Here is a 26,352-nt window from a genome sequence, read left to right on the forward strand (position 1 = left end):
CTTGGGAACCACAAATCTGTTCTCCATTAATAGCTTTGTCCATTTGAGGATGTTAATCTATATCATGGAATCATATAGGATGTGGTTTTGTAGAGATTGACTTTTTTCACTAAGCATGAGGCCCTTCAAATGTACTCAAGTTTGTGTGTGTTGATACTTCCTTCCTTTCTTTGTTTCTTTTTTTTTTTTTGGCTTAGTATTACATTGTACAAATATACTTTAATTTACTTAAGCTATTTACCCAGTGAAGAATATTTGGATGGTCTCTTCACTTTAAGTATTATGAATAAAGCTGTCATGAGCATTTGTGTACCAGTTCTTGTGTGAATGTAAGTTTTCATTTCTCTGGGAAGAATGCCCAGCTATATAAGTGCTGGGTTGTATGTAGCTGCATGTTTGCTTTTATAAAAAATTTTTAAACTGTTTCCCATGGCGGCTGTGCCATTTTTACATTCCCACAAACAATGTGTGTGAGATAGATTTTTCTCCTCATCCTCCCCAGCATTTGGTGTAATCACTATTTTTTTTATGTTAGCAGTTCTAATAGGTATGTGATGATGTATCATCATGGTTTTAATTTGAACTTTCTTACTGGTTTACAAGTTTGAAGACTTTTTTTCCTCTGTTTTATTTTTAATTTTTTTTTTTGGTACCAGGGATTGAACCCACTGAGACACAAAACACCCAACCCTCTTCATTTTTCATTTGCTAAGTTGCTTAGGACCTTGCTAAGTGGCTGAAGCTGGCTTTGAACTTGCTATCTTCCTTTCTTTGCTTCCTAAACTGCTGGGATTACAGGTGTGTGCCAATGCACCTGGTGAATTTGAACATTTTTTTTTGTGCTTATTTCCTGTCTGTTATCTCACCTTTGGGTGAATGCCCATTTGTATCTTTTGCTTCTTTTCTAATTGACTTAGTTTTTTTTTTTTTTTTTTTTCACATCTGAGTTTTAAGGACTTTTTATTTTACATACTAGTCTTTTCACACTACATTGTTTGCAAATATTTTCTCCCAGACTGTACCTTTTCTTTCATCTTTTTAGCAGTGTCTTTCACAGAGTAGAAATTTTAAATTTTGATGAAATCCAACTTATCCAATTATGGAATTATGTCATATGTCTAAGAATTATGTCATATGTCTAAGAACTCTTTGCCTTATATTGATTTTATTATTATACTCTTTGTCATTTCAAAAATTGCTGTAGAAAACAGACATATTCAATCACTTGGCACATTTGTTGTAAAACAAACAAACAAACAAACCCCACTGTGGTTAGATTACCTCTTTTTTTTTTATTTTATTTTTATTTTTTGGTGGGGAGGGTACTAGGGATTGAACTCGGGGGCACTCAACCTCTGAGCCACATCCCCAGCCCAATTTTATATTTTATTTAGAGACAGGGTCTCACTGAATTGCTTAGTGCCTCACTGTTGCTGAGGCTGGCTTTGAACTCCTGATTCTCCTGCCTCAGGCTCCTGAGCTGCTGGGATCACAGGCATGCTCTAGCTAGATTACCTCTTTTGTTACTCAAGATCTCTTGTATAAAATTCCAGGTGAAGGATGACTTTTAGCATAATTCTTCTCAAAGTTTAACATGCATCTGAGTTGCCTGGGCTCTTTGTAAAATGCAAATTCTTATTCAGTAGGTCTGGAGTTGACTTGAATTTTTCATATCTAACTAGCTTAATGCTAAGGCCAATGTTCCAAAGACTACCCTTTGATCAATCAAGGTTTTAGAATTCATTGTCTCCCTGATACCATACCATGAGGACTGCATAACAGATCATGCTTTTATTTTTACCAGGCAAAAGAAGACCTAAATTTGAAGCAGAACTGTAAGACAGGGTTGACATATGTTTAGTACTTCTGTGTTCTTATTGTCCTTGTTTCTAGTTTTCTCTTGCTTATTTCTAGTTTTATTTGCATAAGCGTATATATTCTTATCAATTTCGAAAAACTTTCTAGAACAAGGTAGGCTCTAAACAAAAATAAGTGCTTGAGTTGGAGAGGGAAGTTCCCTTGGCCCCGCGCTGGGTGTGCATGGTTCCGTGGTGGGTTTCCACTCAGGAAGTGGTTTTCCCCCACTTATGCTTTCTGTTATGTTTCTCTGTAAATTTGTTTTTAAGCCTTTTTGTACATCTGTGAATATTTTGCTTCTCCAAACTAGATGATACATTTTCTAGGAGGGGGCCGTGTCTTTTTATTTCTTTTACAATCTCCCACTGATCCTGGAACACTTGTACACACATGGGTGGCGCTGGCGATGGTGGGAAGTGGGGGAGCAGGCCGATTGGACGTGGCTCTCTAGGAAACATGTGGTGCTGATGAACAGCACATGTCCCTCTTAGCTATAGGACTTACTTGACTTTGACCAGCTGTTCTACAGTTTCCCCAACGCTTCTTACTTGGGATGGTTCAGAATGCCGGTTTGAAAGACCAGTCCTTAAGTCCTTGTGGGCACCAGGGCAGGGGATTAAATTCTGAGTCCTGGAAGGGTACATCTCCAGCTCCCTAGAGGTTCTCAGCACATATCATGGTCAGAAGGACCAAATGGCTGATGTTTTCCTAAATTGTAGGGTACCCAATACCATAGCCATTATTAAGACCAAACATCTCAAGGAAACAGGGCTACAGCATCTCATAGGAATGGGTTCTTGGGAAAGGAACTAATCTGAGTTAGAGCTTTCAACCCTGAGGCCAGTACTCCCATGTGGATTTCCCTAGCCCCACTGAGCCTATTCCCAGGTAAGCATGAGCTCAGGGAGGGGTTTGCTCCATTCCTAAGCTTAGTGCAAAAGATCCCAGGATTCACACTCATTCTTTCCCTCTCTTAATCACTGATCTGCCTTTTGGAGAGACAGATTGCTCTCTTTCTGCTACCCTTATCTCCAGTGATACCTCCTTCCAGTGCATTTTCTAAACTGCTGGTGGAGTGATGGACCCCAAGGGCTAATCTGGCCATGTCAAAGCCTTTTAGTTTTTAGAGACTCTGTGGTGAGATCCAAATTCCTTAGCCTGACTGACAAGACACTCTGACTTTCAGCCCTGACCTTTATGCCTGCCTCTGTTTACCTGTAACCTTCACACTTACCCTACTCTCCAAACACATATATTTTTCTCTCCTCTTTGTCATTCCACAGGCTCTGCCCTTGGTCTAGAATATTCTCTCCTCCTTGATTTCCTAGGTGACTTACTATTTTGAAGACAGAACTTTAAAAAGGCTTTCCTGATTATTTATTGGATGGTATTTATTCTTGTATTTGTCCAATAAATAATCAGGGAAGTATTTATTGGACAGGCTGAGTGCACACCTCAGTGTTTCCTCAGCATCCCATGTCAACCTTGACCTTGGCACCCATCCATTTTTACAATTGTCTGAGAACTTCTGGGTCTGTACCAGTGACCTGAGTCCATGACCATGTTGTTCACATGCAATCTAACTGCTGCAGAGAGTTTGGACGCTGAGATGTCTCAAAATAATCGCAAAATAAATCATCGCCATCCTCATCAATGATCAGGTGTGCAATGATTCAGGTGCTCTACTACAAAAGACGGGTGTTGCAGAGAAGTTAAAGACAGATCCTAAGAATCATCTTCATCAGTCTCATGAGTATGTCTAAGGGATTAGATTGGTAGCCTCTCCAGCAAGCTTTACTCTGAAGATAACTGTCCATCAGTTTATTAAAGAAAAGTGTTGCTTTGGGGTATGTGGCACCAAGGCAGGGGATTAAATTCTAAGTCCCAGAAGGGTACATCTCCAGCACCCTGATGTACATCTCAGACATCCTGAGTTGGTTGACTCTCTACCATTCCTAAAGAGTAGCTATATCCATGGGACAGAGCTGCTACTTCAAAATCCTTCTCTCAAGAGCAGCCACCAACCATAGGGATGTAGAAAATAGGGGAGTCTGAAGTGAGAGGGAAGGGAGGACCTTCTCATGTCTTCTATCCCAATGTTCCTCTTCCTCAGAGAAAGGAGGAGTGCTTTTCGTGGTCTGGGTGTTTCTCCAAGCACTTCCCTGGGATTCCACACAGCAAGAGTTCCAAGTCTATTAGGAATGATAAGATTCGCATGTGCAGCTTCTTGGCAAGGCTATCGATTTAGCCTGGGACTATAAATTACCTACAGAGGTTTGAGACTGGGCCAATCAGTTAGGCTTCTGGAAAAACTGGCTTTGAAAACCTTCAGGGTCATACTTCAAACAGTAATGTTTTACATGTTTTTTTTTTTTTTTTTTCCCGCCCCTCTCACCATATTTTAATCACCAAGTTGGAGGGGCCAAGATAAAAGGTGGATTTGGGTTTCAGGACTTTGTAACATGGTTCCTTCCCCCTGCCTCTTGAAAGAGGGAACCCCAATGGATTGTTTAGTCATATACGTATTCCTTGTCTCCCATTGGTCTAAAATCAAGTCACTGGTACAGACTCAGAAGTTATAAGACAGTGGGACCTGTGCCAAGATCAAGGTTTATGGAGGATGCTGATGAAGCACAGAAGTGTACATTTAGTCTGGGATAATCAGGGAAATCGTTTTACAGTTTCCCTTTACCTAGTTGGACAGGCTTATTAGAGCTTAATGTTAATGGGATTGAGGTGGCTGGCTTACTCCCCAAATAGCTCACACGGATGAAAACTATTTTGTGACCATTGCCTGAACTTTTAATCCCAGTCAAGAGCTTTGCAGCCTAATCTTAGACACACACTCACTCCTGCACCCTTAACCATGCAGGGTGCTCCAGCTGCAAATCCACTGGGGGAGAGCAAGTACATGATTCTCTATAATCTACATCCTCTGCTGGCGAAACTCAAAGAATATTCCTTGCTGGTGATGTGCGTGAAGTTTAGCATAGCAGGAAATTCTGATTCGGTTGATTGGGGGACTCTGGGTCGCAGATATTGCATAAAAACAGTCACGCCAAAATGTAAAAATCATGTGGCCTTAAAAAGTCTTGCCAGTTAATGTGCACACCATCTTGCATCTGTATCTCCCATTCCATGACCTTGGGGAATGATGGCTGAGGAATGGCGTGAGTTTCAAAGATGGACTCAGGGTGATAGGAGATGTGTTAGGGCGAGCTGAGAAAGTCTGTTTTGTACCTAAAAGATGTTTTGTTTTTAGGATTTATCAAACTCAGGGTTAAAACAGCCACATCAAAGAGATGGCTTTGGCGTGGATCTGAGAACAACAACAACAAAAGAACATGAGTAAAACAACTGGTAAAATCCAAAACTGTGTTTAGTTAAAAGTAATCAACCAATGTTAACTTCTTGGGTTTGACAAATATAACTTGTTTGTATAGAGTTGCTAACATTAGAGAAAGCAGAATAAAGGGTGTGAAGGATGGATTAGCAATAAATAATAAAAGATTCTGAAAAGCCCTGCAATAGGAACAAAACCTAACTTGGCTTTGAACTCTGTTTCTCAAACTGATTTGATCACAGTACTTTTTTTCCCCTCAGATTAATATTGACTTCCAAAGCAGCAGATGTTCATGGAGGCTGGAATTGGGGTCGTGAATTGTGAGGTTTTGCCTGAGCTGGGTGAAGGAGAGGTTTCAATCTCCTGAAGACACAGTTCCTACTCTTTGCTCAATGTGTCTTGATCCTGTACATTTGCTTATGCTCTTCCTTCCCCCTTGTGGATAAATCTGTTGCATTTCTTGATGTTGCATGTTGGATTCACTTTGTTGTAGCACATGTTGGCTGTGAGTAAGGATTAGCGAAGCCCTTTGAAAGGTCGCTGAATCATTCATTCAGCGCAGACCAGTAGGGGATTAATTGTGTTCAGCTGAGGTACCCTGGGAGTTGCATGCTTTTATTACAACCAGGAAGTCACTGAGAGGCACTTGCAAGTTCTTAGAACCAGGAAGAGCCTCTAAGTAGGAGGTTTGGGGCAGCGCATTATAACTAAAAGGAGGAATCCGTCTAGGGCAATTAAAGGTAATGCACAGTCCATTCTTCATTAGAAAGAACAGATTAATACAGAATTAAAGGGCTTCTGTTTAAAGTAGTACTAGTTATAATTAGTGGAGCAAGAGAATGGATGATGATCAGAAAATGATCCCAAGAGCGGTTCATGTGGCTCATGCCTGTAATCCCAGCAGTTTGGGAGGCTGAGGCAGGAGGATTGCAAGTCCACAGCAACTTAGTGAGACCTTGTCTCAAAATAAAAAAAAAAAAATAAAAAGGGCTGGGAAATGTGGGAATGTGACTCAGTGTTAAGCATCCCTGGGTTTAATCCCCAGCACCCCTCTCAAAAATTAAAAAAAAAGAAAAGAAGAAAAATATCACAAGTCAATTAGGAATTAAAATATACTCCTTGTACTTTGTTCTGCTTTTCTCCTTTGTTTTTTTTATTTTTATTTATATTAAGGGCAATGCAACATTTTACTTTGTTTTAAGAAGTGTCATGCACATTTCTATTATTTCCACAAATATACGTTTCACTAAGTTTTTATTAACTGCCAGAAGGCAAACCTTGGAAATGATTTATCACCAGGAGAAAATGTATATAACCCCCTGTGACAGAGGTGAAGAAAATGGGTATTTGGAATATAAAGTGTCCCCCAAAAGCACATGTATTGGAAACATGATATCTGATGTCACTGTATTCTAGAGGTGAAATCACTAGATTATGAGAACTGTCACATAATCACTTGATAAGTTAGTAATTTGAATGAACTACTGGCTGATAACTATAAGGTGGGGTATGGCTAGGAGATGTAGGACACTGGGTCATGTTCTCGGGGATAACATTTTGTCCTTGACTCCTTGCGTGCTCTCTCTCTGCCTCCCAGCTCCATGAGCTGAGTAGCCTTCCTCCACCAAGCCCTTCCACCATGATATTCTGTCTAGTCTAGAGCAATGGAGTCCACCAACCATGGACTGAGCCTCTGAAACCATGGACCCCATATAAACTTTTCCTCCTCTAAGTTGTTAAACATCGGTCAATGGGGGACATATTTTGAACTAGTTGTCCACCTGTAGTATATGAGCTGGTAGGCTGTGACATCACCGGAAGGAGAGCTGGGGGTTATATTTTAGTCAGGTATTTTAGTCACAACCATGAAAAAGCTGATAATAGGAGTCCATTTACATTCTTGTTTTGATTGCACCATTTTGTTTTCAAATTAACTTTTCTCTGAGAATCTTGTCTGAGACGTACTCTTTCTTACTGTTTTCCTATGGGTTTGTCCTTGCTCAACTCCTCCCACTTCAGTAATGGAAGATGCTTTGCCTGTTCACCTCCCTCCTTTCCCTCCATCTTTCCAAGTCTTACCCATTTCTCAAAGCCCCCATGCAGCCCTGACCTTTATAGGCAGGTCTCAGGGACAACCCCCAGTTCCCCCTCCAGTGACATCATGGTCTACTAGCTTGTATAATACAGGTGGACAACTAGTTCAAAATATGTCCCCCATTGACGCAAAGTTTCCCAAGGGGGAGAATTTTTCTTCTCATTTTTTTAAAACTACATAAATAGAGAAGTATAATTTTTTTTCCACCTCCCTCCCTTTCCTCAAACAGTTTTAGATATTTAGCATACATGGGATCATGCTGTCTGTATTGTTCTTTAATTTGTGTCTCTACCATGTACTACATCTTAAAGATACTTCCAAATGCAACTGACTAAATTGTTATGTGCATGTATGAATATGTAACAACTGATCTCATCGATATACATAATTACAATGCACCAATAAAAATATATATAACAGCCACTTGGTTGTGTGTCAGGCCCTATTCTAAGCACTTTACAAGTATTAATTTATTTAATCTTTATAACACCTCTAAGAGATAGCTACAAATTATCATTTTTATCTACTGCCTTATGCCAATATTGATCTCCTTGCTTATCTGAAAGGTTCAAAGATTTAGAAAGAAGATAGAATATAAGTTAGAAGGCAAATTAAAGAATCTAAGGTTTTGTGCAGCTGCTACGAGCTTTCTGTTTCATGAAGATAGATGATTTGTGCATTTTAACAACCCCAGTATTTCATCATTTAATGAGGATGTACATTTAAATTTCTCTGCTATGACATCCTAACATGCAAGGATTATACTAATGCTATAAACCCCTGTATATCTCTTTCAAAGTAAAAAAAAAATTCTGATAACTTCTCTTACTATGTATAGAAGTTATTTTTATGAATTTTGGGAGCTGAAGTTCTCAAAGTGTGATCAGTGGACCCCTGGGGCTCCCTAAGATCTTTTCAAGAAATCCATGGAGCTGTGACTATTTTCACAATGATACAAAATTTTTATTTGGATTTTTCCTCTCATTCTTTCATAAATATGCAATTGAGTTTTCCAGAAGCTTCTGATCTACCTGGCATATGATATGGCAACCAGTTAAATATAGAAGCAAATCTGAGAATCCAGATGACTTGTATGATGCTGAACATTCAATGGCTTTGCAAAATGTGAAACAGTGCCACTCTTCTCAAATTATTATTGTTTTGGGGAAAATTGTTATTTTTCATGAAATACATTATATTAACTTATTAACATAATGGATTTACTTTTGTAATTTTAAAATAAGTTCTGTTTTCTATCAGTGCATAGATTTCATTATATGGGTATCCTATTCATCTTTTATAAAACAACTTTTGTGTTGAATGGCATTTTTGCTTTGTTTTTTATGGGTGAAGTGTGATTTTTTTTGGTCCCATATTTGTGCTTGCACACAGGAGATCAATATAATTTGGTATTTCTACTTTGCTTCTTTTGTATGTCCCCCAGAGGTGGTACTTTCCACAGTACTGCCACATAATGGCTGGGCTGCTCCTCATAAAGTCTTTGTGTATGTCTGTGGGGTACTACGATAACCCTCAAAGCTGGTTAACAATGGCCATGACAGTGAATTAATCGCCAAGTGACTGATGGGTTATATGGTAACCATGACGATGATTATGACTACAATAATGATGGGGATGATGATAACGATGATGTAATGATTCCTTGAGCAGTTTTCCTTTTATGACTTTCTATGTTACGAAGAGTAAATCACGCAGAACTCCAGAAGTGCTTTCAGGATATCTGTTTTGGGTAACACCTTAGAGAGGAAGTGAGTTGAAGCAGGGAACCTGGGGCGGTGGGGGGGAGTCCCACTCTTTTGGGCTAAACCAGACATGGACACAATGCACATGAGAGCAGAACAGAGAGTTCACTTATTCAAAAGATGCAGGGCAACACTACCCTGAAACTCCAGTTGTGCTAGAGCAAGGGCTACCAACAAGCGTGAATGGCCTGTGGGGACCCAGTGGCTATGCAGTTAACCATCCATGTGGCTGTGCAGGAGCTGCAATCTCATCTATGAGTTGAACAGAACAAGCTGGAACCTTTCTCAAAGAGCCTGCATTGTATGGGGGCAGAGAGGCACTTGGTGCACTAAGGTTCTCTAACAAACCGGGGAAGAGAAGGCAGGGGGAAGCAGGCTGATGATACTCACTAGTTCATTCAAGGGCATCCTCGAGTAAAGACGGATACCAGAAAAAAGTTATCAAGTGTAGGACATGTAACTTGACATGCTGAAGAGTTGAAGGAGAGCCAGACAGAACAGGAAAGAGATTGAGTGCCTTTAAAATAATGTACTTTGTTGATATTTGGTCTCTTTTTAAATTTCTAGCCAAGGAGTCATTTGCAGCTGTGTGAATTCCTGTGCAGACTTCAAAAATCCAGAGGTGTTATGAACAATGGATACTTTTGAAATGAAGAGTTTCAGAATCATGGATTGGCCAGTGACAATGACTTTGTGAGCTGGCACTTTCCAAAGCACAAATTCATCTCTCTCTCCCTCCCTCCCTCTCTCTCTCTTTCTCTCTCTCTCTCTCTCTCTCTCACACACACACACACACACACACACATACGGTCATGACTTGTGCTACACGTGAGTTTTAAACTAGCTCCCATAATAACACCATAATAACATCCTTCAAGCTCTGCTAAGCGGGTGTACTTCTTGGCTGGCAGGAAGCACCCCAAAATTACTTCCTACTATTCTCCACTTCCTTCCTATTTACTCTTAAATTCTCCGTGCACAGCCTAGAGTTAAACCAGAAATACAATGAAAATATTTCAAATAATGGGATTTTCATGTGTAGGCTTCTGGGATAATGGTCCCCAATATGCCCCTGGGATCAAATTAACTGTAAAGGTTTGCATCACTGACTTGGATTTCCTGCTGAATTTGCTTTGAAAGAGCAAATACGCGTGTGGAATGAAAGTGCTTTGTAGATTTTTCTCTTTACACAAAGTCCTCCCTCTGCCTTAATCACCTGGATTGACTCCATAAAAACAAAAATGGATGTAGTTCACTGAAGAGCATTTCCGAAACAGGTGCCTTTTCCTGTGATAATGTATAATGAATCACCTCTGGGCAAGACAAACAAGTCAAGGTGGCTTTTAAAGACTCTGTCAGTCTTTCTTCCTGGATCTGCTGCTGTCTTCTGATTTTCTCTGTTGCAGGTGACCACACAAGCTCATTGGAGGCTCCTTTGAAACAAATCACCGCTCTCTCCCCCTGGGTGCCAAGGCCAAGTCCATAGAACAACAACAAAAACACATGGATCAGAATCAACACATACAAATCTCAGCAACTTCCAGTATACTTTCAATTCCCTCCTCCTCCTCCTCCTTCTGGCTGTCACCAGTCTTGGGGTCCATTATACAACTGCCTTTCAGTTGCCTTGCGTCTGCCTGTGGTAACACCTCTGTTGGGAAATGCTGCACTCTTCAGCCTGTGTCCCACAGCAAGGATGCTCAGGGACCACCTGCACTGGAAACTCTCTTTCTTATTAGACCCAGAAAGTTTCTGTCCTCTGATAAAAGAACTTAAACCATTAATGATTAAATTAGAAAGGGTTAGAAGCAGGGATGGTGATGGTATTTTCTTTGCTCATTCATAAAGAATTATCTGGGATTAGTGTTTGAGAAATAAAGATACTTCTATAGGCAGAAGCTGTGGATGGAATTGTGACCTTAAAAAATGTGTTGAAGTCCTAACAAAACATCATGTTGTACTTCGGAAATATGCCCAAATTATACTAGTCAATTATACTAAAACGAAAAGATGGAGCTGGTATGTAGCCTAGCGGCTCAGCACTTGCCTAGACTAGCATGCCCAAGTCCCTGGGTTTATCCCCAGCACTGAAAAAGAGTGCTCATTAGGACAAACCCTAATTTAATACTCTCTGTGTCCTTATATAAAGGGTAAATCTGGACACAGAGATGGACAGGTTCATAGGGAAAATGCTATTTGAAGATGAAGACAGAGTTGGGGTGATGTTATCTATAACCAAGAACAACAGAGCTCTTCAATGTACTACCAGGACCTGGGAGAGAGACATGGAATAGCTTCTCCCATATGGCCCTTGGGAAGGGCCTTGATATACCTTGGTCTTGGCCTTTTGGCCCCCAGAACTGTGAGACATTACATTTTTATTTTTCTAAATGACCTAGTATATAATTTTTTATGGCAGCTCGGAGAAACTAACATGATAATTTTCCAGGAAGGGTTGAAGGATTGACCCAGTGTATTAGTCTACTAGGGCCTCCATAACAAAACACCACAGACTGGGGGGTTTACACAATAGAAATTTATTTTCTTACTAAAGCTGGAAGTCCAAGATCAAGGTGCAGTAGGGTTGGTGTCTCATGAGACCTTTCTCCCTGGCATGCAGATAGTTCTTTGTATGGTCTTTTCCTTTTATGTGTGGCGGTACAAGGGATTGAACTCAGGGCCACTGAGCCACATCCCCAGCCCTATTTTGTATTTTATTTAGAGCCAGGGTTTCACTGAGTTGCTTAGCTTTTGTTGAGGCTGGCTTTGAACTGACTGGCAATCCTCCTGCCTCAGCCTCCCAAGCTGCTGGGATTGCAGGCGTGTGTCACCGCGCCGGGCTCATATGGTCTCTCAGTGCACATGTATCCCTGGTATCTCGTCTTCTTATAGGCACCATCATTGGGTTGGCCTTATTTTAATACAATCACCTCTTGAAAGACCTTATCTACCAACATGATTGCATTTGTACCCTCTGAGGGGCCCTGTTTGTCTGATTGTAGCCTCATAAGATCAGACTCCCCCAAACCTCAAGTTGTCTCTGGTTCTGGAAGCCACCATGGGCAGGCCATGTGTAAAGGCTCAGGCTGCCTATTTCTACTTTTCAGAGTTGCTCCAAGTCCTAGAATTCCTGAGCTATGGTTCCTGCCATGTTTATTCTAAAGGGTCAGAATTGTTACCTAGGCAAAGTGCTTAGTGCATTCCTTTGGACCTAGTGCCAACTCCCTTGCCAAAGGGAGCCTAATGATCCCAATGGGGGCAAGGGAGAAAGATGAAGAGAGGGAAAGACAGTGAGCTGAGAGAGGGGAGGGCTCTTGTCCAACAAGAACCAGCCTTGCCTAGCATGATTTCCGATGCTGCTCCTTGAACAGGGTCACCCGCACATGTTTCTTCTTGACAATTTTAAAGAACAAAGTCGGGCACATATTAAACAGTTAACTAGGATTCTGAGGCCGAGACTGATGTTCAAGGGGAGTTAAGAGAACCGTGTTTGGGAATTGCTGTCTCAAGTGGAGGAAATTAAATATTGGCTGCTAGACCAGATGTGAAGGAATCTGTGCAAACAGAACAGCCCCTACCTCCCCACCCTCCTCACCTCTCCTCCGCGTCTCTGTTTGATTTGGGACTTATAATAGGATAATGGAAACTAAAAGCATTTTTTTTTTTCCTGGTAAGATCTAAACAGTAGCCACCATAATATATTAGGCCAGAGTACAAATGCCATGTTAAGATAAAGGGGGAAATGATGTATTTTTAAAGAGCTCTTATTTGGTTCTAACTTGAAAGCAACTGTGTAAATTTCTTTCAAGTAATGTTTCCTTAATTATTCATTTTCCTTGGCACTAGTTAAAGAGCCAAGTAATGACTTCTGTCTCTTTATATTTAGTCTATTATTGTTTGAAAAAGGCCAGAGGAAGGCCAGAACGGTGCAAAAAAAAAATGATATTTGCTTTTTTTTTTTTATTACCAACAGCCAATGTAAAGGGTAATATAATCACCGGCAGCTGAGAGACAATGACATTTTTATAGACCTTCTGGCAACACTGGAGTGTGAAAGAGTCTGACAGGTATTTGGCTTTTCAGTCTGTTCTTTCAACTGCGTTTCTCATCAGACTCACTGCTGGGCGAGTAGGCCCGAGGCAGCCCCACATCTCTCTCTCCACACAGCATTTTAAGAACTTGAACAGCAGCTGTCTGTTTAGATTGGGCAATTTTATAGATGGGAACCAAAGAGAAATGCTTGCAGGACCTGGTTTGCACAGCCCTGTGGGTCCTTCCCTGTGGCTGCATAGAATCGCCTCTTGGATCCTCATAATTCCTTGCAAATATCAAAGACTGGGAGAATACTACTATTGCATTGGGACACTATAGAATGATTTCCATTTGGAACCATTTCTTTTTGATTGTGATCTTTCTGTGGAATCATCTGAATACCAAAGTTTATGCACAGGAATCCATTGTTGTTCTCTCTTTACTAAGGAGCATAGTTCTAAAGAACGTAGGCCATTCTCTCTCTAACCCATGGTTCGAGTAAGCTCCGGTGTGTGGAAACTTACTAGGCAATGCAATTAGAAACCTCGGAGGAGAGTCTTGGAATTTAGAACTCAGCCAGGACAGAAAAACAAGGATCGGATTTCTACTTTGCAATGGTGCAGTTCAGATGCAGGACAATTGAGATGGTTATTCATTTCTTTTGATCTTTTAAACTGTGCAAAGGACACAGGGTCTCACACTCATAACTGGTTCTACTTACTATTTTTTTTTTTTTTGCCTTTGTGATATTGTGAAAATGATATGAATTCAACAGAAATCACTTTTGAATTTAACTTTTGAATTTTGGTCTTGTCTTGGGCTGATGATATTGGTCCCATCCTCTCTTTGATGCTGGGCAGTGTCAGTGAGCTGCAGCTTCCCCTTCCTCCCAGGGGAAATGACAGACTTACTATGTGCTATGTTGCTAAACCATGGTGTGTGGTAGGTTAGATGGATAAAATGCATTTTCTACTTATTATATTCCCAGTTTATAATGGGTTTATCAGGAAGGAACCCCATGGTAAGTGAAGTGGCATCTGTACTAGGATGCTCCTTCCAGGTTCTGAGGGACCTGCTCCTAGAGGGGTTCAGATTAAAGTCTTACATTCTTGTGCAAATGATCTAGAATGCTTGCTTTGTACTTGGTGACCATGGAACACAAAGAATCACAATTCGATGATGAAGTCGGTAGGTAAAAACATACAACAGTAGTAAATGAGCTAAAACTAAGAATAGAGGCTTTCCTGAGGATGGACCATGTGCTGCAAGGATTTTTCCCATTTCATTCTCTTTTTCCTTTAACCATTGACTGGGTCCTCTGAGGATTTGAAATTGGGGATATTTGGTTTGGTGAAATAAATCCCTTTTTGAACTTATGTGGAATATTTGAATTTTTGTTGTTGTTGTGGTTGCTTTTGGTGCTTTCTGGAGTTGGAAGCCAGGGCGTTGCCCATGCTTGCTCCTACCATCGAGCTATATCCCAAGCCCTTTTTATTTTGAGACAAGGTCTCCCTAAATTGCCAAGAATGATTTAGAACTTTCTCTCTTCTTGCCTGAGCCTCTCCCGTCACTGGGATTACAGGCGTAAGCCGCTACAAGTGGCTGAAAACTTGTCTCTTTATCTTGTTGTAGTCTTCAGGAGGGACCCTCTTTCTATCAATTTTCCTATAATAGTGGTGACTCCTTTTTAAGCCAGAAGAAAAAAACCTCAGCTAATGAAGCAAGCCATCTTTGTTAATGCAGTTGGATATGATTTCTATATACTCTTCTTACATAGTCCCATGGGATTATTGGTATATATATGTGTGTGTGTGTGTGTGTGTGTGTGTGTGTGTATGTATATATATATATTTCAAAACTACATGGAATTCAGACTCTAAGGTCACAAAACAGCTCAAAAGTAATCTTAATATAGAGAAGAAAAAACAATGGGCCTGGAGAAGTTAAGTGACTTGTACAGTGAGATAAAGGTATAGTTGTCCCTCAGTATCCATAGGGGATTAGTCCCAGAATTGCCCCACAGACACCAAAATTCATGGATGTGGAAGTCCTTTATATAACCTACACACACTCTCTAATATGCTTTCTTTTTCTTTTTTTTTCAAATTTTTTTTTTTTTAGTTGTCAATGGACTTTTATTTTATTTATTTATGAGTGGTGGTAAGAATTGAACCCAGTGCCTCACACATGCTAGGCAAGTGCTCTACCACTGAGCCACAACCCCAGCCCCTCTGATATACTTTCAATCAACTCTAGATTACTTGAAATACCTAATGCAGTACAAATGACATGTAAATAGTTGCCATATTGTATTGTTTAGGGAGTAATGATGAGGAAGAGTCTGTGCATGTTTACATAGATGTAAATTTTTTTTTAAAAAAATATTTTCCATCTATGGTTGTTTGATTCTCCAATGTGAAACCTGCAAGAGAGGGCATCATGAGATGAGGCAGAACTGAAGATAAAACCACTGACCACTCAGATCTTTCCCCAAACTTTCCCACCCCATGCCTCACCCACTTCCTTAAATTAAATTTCTGTAGATTATTTCAATCTTAGCCACCTCCTCCTCCTCTTCACTATCTTTAACATACACCTTGATCTTGGAGACAGCAAAGAGATTAGAGATGATGAAGGAATTTAGTTATAAGTATCACTATTAAAAAAAAAGAAGTGTCAAAAATACTTGATTCTTCAACTCTGGTCACAAATTAAATCTGGCATTGTGTTTGATTTTTATCTTCTGGCGAAAAAAAAAATGTGGCTGAGGGAATGACTTGTTTTTCTCTTGAGATAGTTCCCAGGTGCAAAACAAGCAGTTTTTACCTGTCCAAGAGACAATTTATCACCCTCCTTCATTAATAACTTCTTCAGCTTCCTGTGAACTGAACATATACACATTCAGAAGAAGGCATCTTCCTGTGGACGTGTAGACATATCCTTATAAAACTTGGGCACTGTTGCTATTGTAGAAGTGTTTGGAGGCAGCAATTTTTTAAAGACTTGCCTTCTATGAAACCGGTTTTAAATGTTAGCCATGACCTCATGACAGCGAGGGGAGGGGTCACACTTCTCTGCCACTCCAGTTCCCATCAGGATCTCTTGTCCTTTGGTTTCTAACTGTGTTCAGCCATTGTGAGGAGCCAGCAGGAGAGTGGAGGACGAAAGGAAAGCGAGTTCTGCTCTTTCTTCCTTGCTCTTTGCTGCTGTGGACTCCTTTCTGGCCTATGTGTCTTGGTGACCAGGTTCCTGTCGGGCTGCCCGTCCTCCTCAGCTCCAACCACACTGCACTGCCTTAAAGTAAGTGGGGCTGCCAGATGAAGTATAAAACATCCTGTTAAATTTAAATTTCAGATAAGCGACTAATAATTGTTTAGTACAAGTACGTGCAATGCAGTTGGCCCTCCACATCTGCAGGTTCTGCCTGTACAGACTGAACTAATTATCACAGATCAAAAATACTTCTAAAAATGAATCTGTAGGATACACATATAGACCCAGGCCTTTTTTTTTCTAGTTATTACTCCCTAAACACTATCATAGGACAAAGCATTTACATAGTATTAGTTACTATAAGTAATCTAAGATGATTTAAACTATACCGGTGGATGTACATTGGTTAAATACAAAAACTATGCCATCTAATAGGAGGTACTTGAGCATCCATGAATTTTGGTATCTGTGGGAGGTCTTAGAATCAATAGTCCTTGAATAATGAGGGCTGACCGTATCTGGGATATACTTGGGCTAAAAAAATATTATTCACTGCTTATCTAAAATTCAAACTTAACTGGATGTCCTATATTTAATTTGCATCTGCTGAGCCTTGGCCTGAGGGTCATAGGGTATCACATTAGTGTCTGGATGCCTCACCATCCTTCATCCCTACCATCTTTCACATCCTGAGATGTGTCCACAGCTCTGCTCCATGTCCCTCCTTTAGGATAATTACCACCTGAGTTAGATCCTGTTTTCTTCTGGGATGATGACTGACATGTTTCTATACAGCATAGGCCAAGGTTAACACCAGGTAAGGGTTACTTCTGGGACTACCATTCCCAAGATGAACAAATTCCCAGGTGCTCTTTGCTAGGCATGTCAACCTTTTGGAATTATGATGAGGCTGAGGGGAGGGAGTGGGTTAGGCAGAGAGAAAGCACATAGGGCCTCGAGCTCTGCTCACTTTAGAGAGTCATTCCATTTTGTCCGTTGTGCCAGAATCAGCTTTGAAGCTAAGCTGTTCTATTATGAAGCAGCTATAAAAGCTTTAGCTTGTATTTTCTTAATTCACTTAACAAACATAGAAAAAAAAACCTTGATATGGTCCTAGTTCTGGACAAGATGTTATTTTTTCCATTCTTCTAAATCTGTTCCTACTTTTATACTTATAACTTTTGACAGATTTTCATAGGGTAGTTCAGATTATAGATGCTCCTTGACTAATAATGGGGTTACATTCAGATAAACCTGTCATAATTTGGAAAATTGAAAACGCCTTTAATCCACCTACCTTCCCGAGCATCGCACCTTAGCGACATAGTAGCGTGTCAGTTGTTTTCCCTTGTGGTTGTGGGGTTGACCAGTAGCTGCAACTCGCGGACACTGCCCAGCACTCTGGAGAGGATAGTACTTCCTAGCCCCTGGGAAAGATCCAACTTCAAGTTTCCTAGTTCCACTGAAGGTGAATTGCTTTCACACCATTGCAAAGTGGAAAAATTGTAAATCAGAGACTATCTGAATTTAGTGTTGGGACAATTTTTCTTGAGCAACTCTGGGAAATTGCAGCCTGTCTTCAATGCTCTGTCTCCTCTCATGTCCAACAGGTGATTCCAAGGCTACTACATTCTGACAGCTTGTGACAAATCCTGTTTATTTCTCCAAGAGTGAGAGGAAATTCTACTCTGCTCCCTTGGATTTTTCCTTGTTGGAGGTGTGATGACGATTCCCATTTAAAATGATGTTAGAAAAAGAGGGGTTTATTCCAAATTCAGGAAATAGTCAAGGTCAAACCCAAGAGCAGAAGTGAGGAATAAGTAGACTCTGTGGCAGGGATTCTGGTCTCTAATCCACCAAACGCCTTTTTGTAATGGTGTTGAGCTTTGAAGGAAGAGTAATGTGTCCTTTAACCACTGAACTTGTTCTCAAGACTCAATATATTGGCTGTCACTATATATGAATCTTGAGTTAATGCAAGTAACTCCTTGTCAATACAGAACTAGGCCATTGGGCATATTATTGGGTTACAAACTAGTTGCCTCTTGTAAATGCCAAATTTGAACCTGAACTTTCTTTTCACTTTCTAAATCAATTACATGACATATAACTTTCATATTATATAATGAACCTCTGTTAGGATGGAGTTTGGTGAATTGCCAAATGCATACATCTTTATAACAACCACCCTAATTAAGACATAGACCAAGTCCATGGCACCCAGATTCTTTTGTGCTCCTTTGCAGCCAAGTATCCCCCAACTGACTGCTTTTGATGGGGAATTGTCCAACATATTGTATTAGTCAGATTTGCTTTGCCAAAACCAAAATACAAATTTGAGAGGGAAAGTTTATCTTGGCTCAGGGTTCCAGAGGTTGTAGTCCATGGTAGGTTGAGTTTATTACTCTAGGCCCAAGGTAAGACAGAACAGTGTGACCCAAAACTGCAGCAGAGGAGAGCTGCTCACCTTGTGGCATCCTGAAACTTCCTTGGGGATGCAAGGAAGATGAACTTTCCCAGAGAAAACCCCAGTGACCTACCTCCTGCAGAGATACCTCACCTTCCTACAGCTACCTCCCAGTCAATCCATTCAAACTAGTGTGGACTGATTAGGTTCCAGCTCTCAAACTTCAATCATTTTACCTCTGAACATTCCTGCAGAAACATAGGGGCTTTTAGGTGACACCTCATGTCTAAACTGTAACACACATATTTCCTCCACTTCATTCCTCATGGATTCTGAACATAAGTACTTTTGATATTGACTGCTGGAAGTGCATAATGAGTATCAATTATTGTGGTATTTTCAGAAGTGGGTAAAGGGATTACACTATTTTACTTTTTCACTACATAAAACTGAATTATTTTGCTTGTGAGTTTCTTGTTTGCTTTTGAAAAATTTATTTATTTTTCTCTAACACATACCTGTCACTTTTTAAAATGCATCATTTTGTTTAAAATCAGTATTTCCTCTTTTAAAAGTATCCTTGCCCCATTTTCTTACTTGCTTCTTCCAATCTATAGGTTTTAAAACCATATAATCAATCTTCTTATTAGAACTGTTTAAATTAAAAGTAAATAGGGCACTCCTCTGGATAAAGGAGCCCTGATTTCATGCATGGACTTGGTAGCATGTCTTTGCTTCACTGTTTTTAGATCTTCCCAACTCTCAATTTTGAGTAACTCAAGCCTGACCATACTTAGTACTCAGCTTCCCTCTGTCTTGCTAGAGAAAACCAAGACTGTTTCTCTGGTTGTTGCAGTAGGGCTGGGCGGCTGTGCTGGAAAATCATTTTCTACCCTTTTTCCAAAGTTAAATGATAGTGATTTCACTCCAGCCACGTTTATAATTTTCAACTGCTGAACATGGAAGTTTTCTGTTAAATTCTAGCAGTGTTGTTGGGTGTGGTGGCTGTACACCTGTAATCCCAGCTGCTTGGGAGGCTGAGGCATGAGGATCGCTAATTTAAAGCCAGCCTCAGAAAATTAGCGGGGCTCTAAGCAACTCAGCAAGGCCCTAAGCAACTCAGTGAGACCCTGTATCTAAATAAAATACAAAAAAGGGCTGGGGATGTGGCTCAGTGGTTAAGCGCTTCAGAGTTTAATCCCTGGTGCAATCAATCAATCAATCAATACACAAACAAACAAATAAATTCATTCTAGCACTGTTTTCTTTAAGGATTTTGGAATAATTGTTTTACAGCAATGGTTCTGAATGCTTTCTATGCAGTAATTTCTACAGTATCCTATGGTGTCTCATTAAGAGCGTTTTCAAGAGCGTTCAATAGTTTTCTTGGCTTCTTACTCAACCCCGCCTCCTTTGTCCTCCAAGGCTCCACTGAGAGTTGTTGTGTAAATGCAGACAGTGTGGCTCTGGGCCATAGTAGATGAACTACCAAAGGGGACTCTTAGGACTCTCTGCCTTCTACTTGGAAACAGTCAAGAAGACCTGGGAAGAAGATGAAGTTTGATCTGGTCATTTCCAAAGGACAAGGGTAAACACGTTGTGGATTCTTATTTTATATTGAGTCCAATATTTGGCTTTAATACAAAAATTCATGTATAACTAATTAGAACAAAAAAATTTAAAAAATTAAAAACATTCAACAGAGGTGCCCATTTGGGAAACAGGTATTTTGTAAGTGACTCCTACCCAACTTGGTGAAAAGGGATTACTGAGTCCTAACCTCTGAATTCCAGGCTGGCTTGCCTGACCTGAGCCATTCCATGAAGAACGGTACTCATCACTCGGTACAAGGGCATGGCCAGTGGTCCCTGTGGCCACAGCAACATACACTGATTGTGTAGCCTGTTGTTACATGTTACAGGGTGTTTAGGGTGGTTCAGAAAGTAGAAGGCAGAAGAGAAGAGGGGAAACCTCAGAATAATTAGGAAAGAGGACATGTTATATAAAACCTGAAATTTATTGGAAAAAGTTTCTAATTAATAAATTGATCTAATTTCAGAAAATTCTATATGTAGTATTAATAAGATTAATGTTAGAGTTTGTCTCAAATGCAAGATAAAGATAAATTTCTTTCCAATGTTCAGTGTAATTTTCATGCAAAAAAATGAAGAAGGATACCACAACTCTTTTGTAATGGATAGTTTCTGAATAGTCTTATTCAGGGGTCAAGAGCTACCTGCTTGGACTGAATTTATATTTTGAAATCCTAACACCCAATATGATGGTATTAGGAGGTAGAGTCTTTGGTAGGTAATTAGATCACGAGGGTGGGACCCTCATGAATAAGATTAAAAAGAGGTCCCAGAGAGCTCTCTTGTTCTCCTTCTGCCAAGTGAGGATACAAGGAGAAGTCAGCTGTCTGAAAACCAGACAGAGAACCCTCACCAGAATCGAACCATGCTGCACCCTGACCTCAGACTTCCAGGCTCTAGAACTGTGGGGACAAATTTCTATTGTTTATTTGCCACTCAGTCTATGGTACTTTGTTATAGTGGCCCAAGTGGACCGAGGCACTTTTGCTCAGGACCTACATCTCTGGGCCTTCTCTGTATGTCTCATCCTGCTTCAGTGTTCTCCTGCATGGTATGAGCCACTCACCCATGATGTCCTGACTTTACATTCTGTACTTATTTGCTGACTTGTTTTAGCACCTGTCTCTCTCACTCAATGAGTGATCTTAGATGGTTTTAAGCATCTCTCTGAGTAACCCACTCCCCTGTCTCTAGCAAACTTCCCCACCTGAGGTCCATTTTCTGCATTTATCATGAGGGGTTTCACTTTGTCTGTCCTGTTCGTTTATATATTCTTACTATCAAAGAAATGCCTGGCATATTAAAAAAAAAAAACACTCAATGTACATTTGTTAAATGATGGAAGATTTTGATGTTAAGTGGACATCAGTGGCAGGTTCTCTTTATTTTATTTTGAAATTAATTCATAGCATTTAAAAAATCTGGTGATAAAAGTTATGATTTTCATGGAAGATATTTAGAAAATATGGAAAGCAAAAGAAAAATGAACCCCAGTTTCACCAGATGGACCCAGCACCCTTATTTTAACATCTATACATTCAGGAGTTTTCCATTCATTCACTCATGTGTCGGGGGCTGCGTGACACTGCACATTAATGTTGATCAAGAGATGCTTCCAGTTCCACACTGGCCCAGGGAAAATGCAGACAGTCTCTTCACAGCAGATGCCTATGACTTTCCTCAACACCCGAATGGCTTTCTATGGTTGGGTCCTAAGGCTGAGTTTGGGTATAGTGCCTTCCGGAACGTAGCACTGGGAACTGAATCACTGAAGGCTTGACTCAGGGCTTGGATTCTTCTCTGAGGGCAGAACAAGTTTGGAAGAACTAGTTTTGTTGGCAGCAATAAGAACAACAGAAAACTCAGGCTGAGTCCTCTTAGGGGACTGGTCATACTTTCTTATTTTCTCTGGGCCTGAGGATTTGGGACAATACATGAGAGGGTTAGGAAGAGGAGCTCAAGAAGGAGAATCCTGGTTTTCCTGCTTATGTGAGCTTTGGGGTCTTAAAGCTTTTATTTTTAATTAATTGGTAGTCATCAGTTTGCCTCCTAGGAAGATTAAATGGGCCACATTTATAGTTAGATACTTAAAAAAAAGGCACAAAGGTTACTTTTGTTTTTATTTATTTAGTTATTTTTTAACATTTCTGAAGACTTCTGAAAATAAAAACCTTCCCTGGACAAATACATGTTTTTCTGACTTTCACATATTTTCAAAAGAAGAAAAATTGCAAATAAAGAAGACCTCAAGGCCTATAGTCTTAGGTTTGAAAACCTCGGAAGGAGATTTTGTGGTAAGGACTCAGGTGCAAGAAGTTTTTATTTTGGAGGTGATCCCAGGTACCACATGGAGGGGTTGGGGAAGTGAGAATAAACAAGAGGGGAAGGAAAACAATACAGGTGCCAGGTGTGCTCATGAGCAGGGTGCTTCTGTGGATACTGGTGCTCTGTGCTCTTTCCTATTCATGGCATTATTCAAGGGGGCTGCTTCCATGGTGGTCACTTTCTGGCTCTTCTAATCTTCCCTGTGCAAAGGCTGATGATCCTCCTGCAGCCAGAGAAAACCAGATTTGGATATTATGGGAATTTGCAGAAGGAAGCCATCCAGGTGAGTCAGGTAAATGCCTGCCCTCAGAGGGGCTATGGGTGCACACCAGAAGCATCTGCTGCAGCTGAGATGTAGTTTTCTGACCTCGGTTCCACCAGGCAGCTCTAAATGGAAGGTTATTAGGTCTACGTATCTATTAGTAAAGTGCTGTTTTGATTTTCCTTTGGTTGTGTTTCCTTGCTTATAGGCTCCTTGAATGGAAAATATGACTGCCAGTTCGGTACCTGGGTTGAACTTGCTCAGAGGCAAGATTCTCTTCAAGGATGTGGCTATAGAATGAGGTATCTACCCATAATTACCATAGTTTAGGAGAGCTCCGCTCTGGAGGTGGGAATCTTTGGTTTAATAATTTCCTGGGTGGCAGTTCTTTTTTTTCCCCTCCAACTCTAAACATCCTTGGGTCTGTTGTGGGGGTCTGGAATGATCTTAGATGGTTGTAAGCATCTCTTTGAGTGACCCACTCCCCTGTCTCTAGCAAAACTTCCCCACCTGAGGTCCATTTTCTGCATTCATCTTTGAAATTATAATCTAGCAGCTCATACTGGGCTCAGGGCTCCCTAATAGGTAAGGAGAAGCCTGAAATGGAGGAAGAAGACAATTATAGCTTTAAAAAATGTACTTTGAAAATGAAATATCCCAGTACTGCCAGGGGATCATTTCTATTGTTATATTTGTTGTGTTATAAAAGTGTGAGGTTCTTTGGATTTCCCCATCAGTTTTTATACTCCCCCCCACAACTTTTTAAAAAATTTACTAGGGATTATTTGCATTGTCTATTCTCTATATTTTCTTGTTTTTTCAGAGATTTAGGCAGCATGATTCAAATGATCTATCTAGATATAGACATACAAATACATATAACTAATTCAAATATTCAAATCTATATATGTGCACGTGCATGTGTGCACGCACACACACACATATTTCTAATGATATATTTGAAAGGTAATATATACATGTATATTTGTTCAGTATGTCTTTTGAACTAAACCCTTATGTATTGCTTGATGATATACCACATACTGTTTTTATAATAAACTAATCAAGAAAGCTGTCTATGAACTGACATGAATGATAACCATGTATTTTCTAACCAGGTAAAAAATTAGTCACAGAAAAATTAAGAAAGAGTAACAATCTCTTTAATTCTCTCTCTTTATCTCTCTCCCCTTTTCCATCTCTCTCTCTTTCTCTTGCCCTCTTTCTTTCAGAGAAAGGTCTGGAAGACAACACGTCACATATTGAAGGGTGTTTTGATGTGAAGGGGAGATACTGGGGTAAGAGATGGTCATGTTTTACTTTTTACACTTCTCTCTTCTTTATATCAGCAGGCTTGTAATTGGAACTATAAAAAGAAGCATCTTTCCAGAGTTGCACATGGTGGCAAAGGGCTAAAAGAGGAGGTATAGGTCTCTGCCTTCTGAGAATGACCAGGCATTGTTCTGCAGCAGGGGAGACTGGGGCTGTTAAGTATCACACTGAGCAAGGGCAGAAGTGGACAGAAATGGTTTTTTGGCTTGGGAAACAAAGCATCATGGGAGAAATGGAGCCCAAAGTTCAGTCGAGTCAGTGACATAAAGGCAGCAGAATACAACAGACACTAGTATGGCAATATGTAAATCAATGGATGTGTAGCTGATGTGATTCTGCAATCTGTATATGGGGTAAAAATGGGAGTTCATAACCCACTTGAATCAAAGTGTGAAATATGATATATCAAGAACTATGTAATGTTTTGAACAACCAACAATAAAAATTAAAAAAAAAAAAAAAGAAGCACGTGTAGTGTACTGTGTGGTCAGACACTTAAAATGACACACCCACAGAAGGGTGGGGGGGTGAATGGGCCCCCCGCTTCTTGTGTCACATTGTCTTTGCTCAGTCACACTCTGACTGCCCCCAACTATGCTCATTTGACTGCTCAGAGTCTGAGGCAATTATTGAGACACATTGCCTAGTGCACAGAGTTAAATCACATTAAAAAGTCATACCCGGGAGTGTTATTTTCTGCTACTCTCTGTGTCTCCTCTGAATGGTAGTATTTCTTGTTCCAGTAGCTGGATCATGGGCTATGTGAATAAGAGGACCTAGAGGAATTCGTGGCCTTTGAGGGGTGGACAGAATCCCACCCTGCATTACTGGAGCATAAACCTAAGAGTGTTATGTAATACCTCTCTCCTGGACTGCGTCCTCCATGCAGAGTCTAGGTTCAACTGGAGAAGAGTGGAAATCCCTCTTAGACCTTGAAGTTTTCTAAGCATATTGTCAACCTGGGTTTTACCAGATTCCCTTAAATAAGGAGTTTCTGGGTTGGATGAATTAATAACACAATTACTCACATTATTAGGAGTAGAATGCCTTCCCTGAGCACTGCATGATGAGGAAGGTAAGCAGAATTTGGACATTTATGGTACCTCGCTGTGATAATATTTAATGTTAAAACCACCAACCCTTTTAAAAGATTGGGAATTGGGTAGATTGTGGGAAATAATAACATTTTGTTTAAATGTCTTAAGGTTCAAATGTATTAAGATAATTCTGATAATAGCACCTATTCTACATTTTAAATATTTTCATGAGTACTACCAAAAAGAATACCCTAATTTATATTCTATGTATAATTACTTTGGAAGTTGATATTATGATTGGGCTGATGTGGGTGATATGTTGTTTTAGCGTGAATATTTTAAAAACCAGATTGTTCTCTTCTGTATACCCAAGAAGACGTAGGAATTAAAACATAATAAGTCCAATGATTTTAGTCAATTGGTTGATGTATGCTTCATTTATTTTTAAAACATTTGAAGTAGCTCTATGCCATCTTGATGTTGGGGAATACAGATTCTGCTTGACGGAATATCAAAATGCATTCCTGGAACAACTACTCAGAAATATTCTAAGTTTTCAATAGTCTGAAATAAATTTTCTATTCCAGTTCTGAATATCTGGCCTGTTTCTCAGTAGCAAAATTGTCCACACTTTCATTTTTCTTTAAACAATCAATGCAAGAATATTGCCACTGCATAAAATGCTGATAACAAAACTCTTAAAGTTATTTTTTTCTGCTTTGTTTCTCTATTATTTAGTGGAAATAGACTCTCAAACGTAATCACTATAATGCTAGTCATCTGATATGGCAAATCTGACAGATGCCATTTTCTGACTTAGATGGGGTGATTTCTGAAGCATTGAAAGGAACCCTCATTGATTCCATTCTCAACATTGCTGCTTTCCTTTGGTTTAGTTAATATTGCTCCCATTTCTTTCCTCATATACAATCTGGCTTGCAGCTTTTAACTGTTACCCTGAGTAACTTTTTTTTCACGTAGATCGTTCTTCTACCTTGACAATCTTTTCTCAGTGTTTACACCATATGCCTTATGTCAAAGGGGGGAACCACTGAAGGCTTTTGAAAAGGTCTATGGTAAAAATATATGTTTAA

General features: G+C 40.0%; 1 long non-coding RNA gene across 1 annotated transcript in view; it reads left to right on the top strand.

The window, feature by feature from the left end:
* LOC139702457 (uncharacterized) overlaps positions 1–24,474 on the top strand; it is a 58,951-nt gene extending 34,477 nt beyond the window's left edge. Inside the window, exons 2-3 of the long non-coding RNA XR_011705095.1 lie at positions 23,098–23,191; positions 24,122–24,474. This is a non-coding gene — a long non-coding RNA (uncharacterized lncRNA). The remainder of the gene's footprint in view (positions 1–23,097; positions 23,192–24,121) is intronic.
* Positions 24,475–26,352: the final 1,878 nt, after the last annotated feature.

This window comes from Marmota flaviventris, chromosome 17 (genome assembly GCF_047511675.1).
Source record: "Marmota flaviventris isolate mMarFla1 chromosome 17, mMarFla1.hap1, whole genome shotgun sequence".
NCBI lineage: Eukaryota > Metazoa > Chordata > Mammalia > Rodentia > Sciuridae > Marmota > Marmota flaviventris.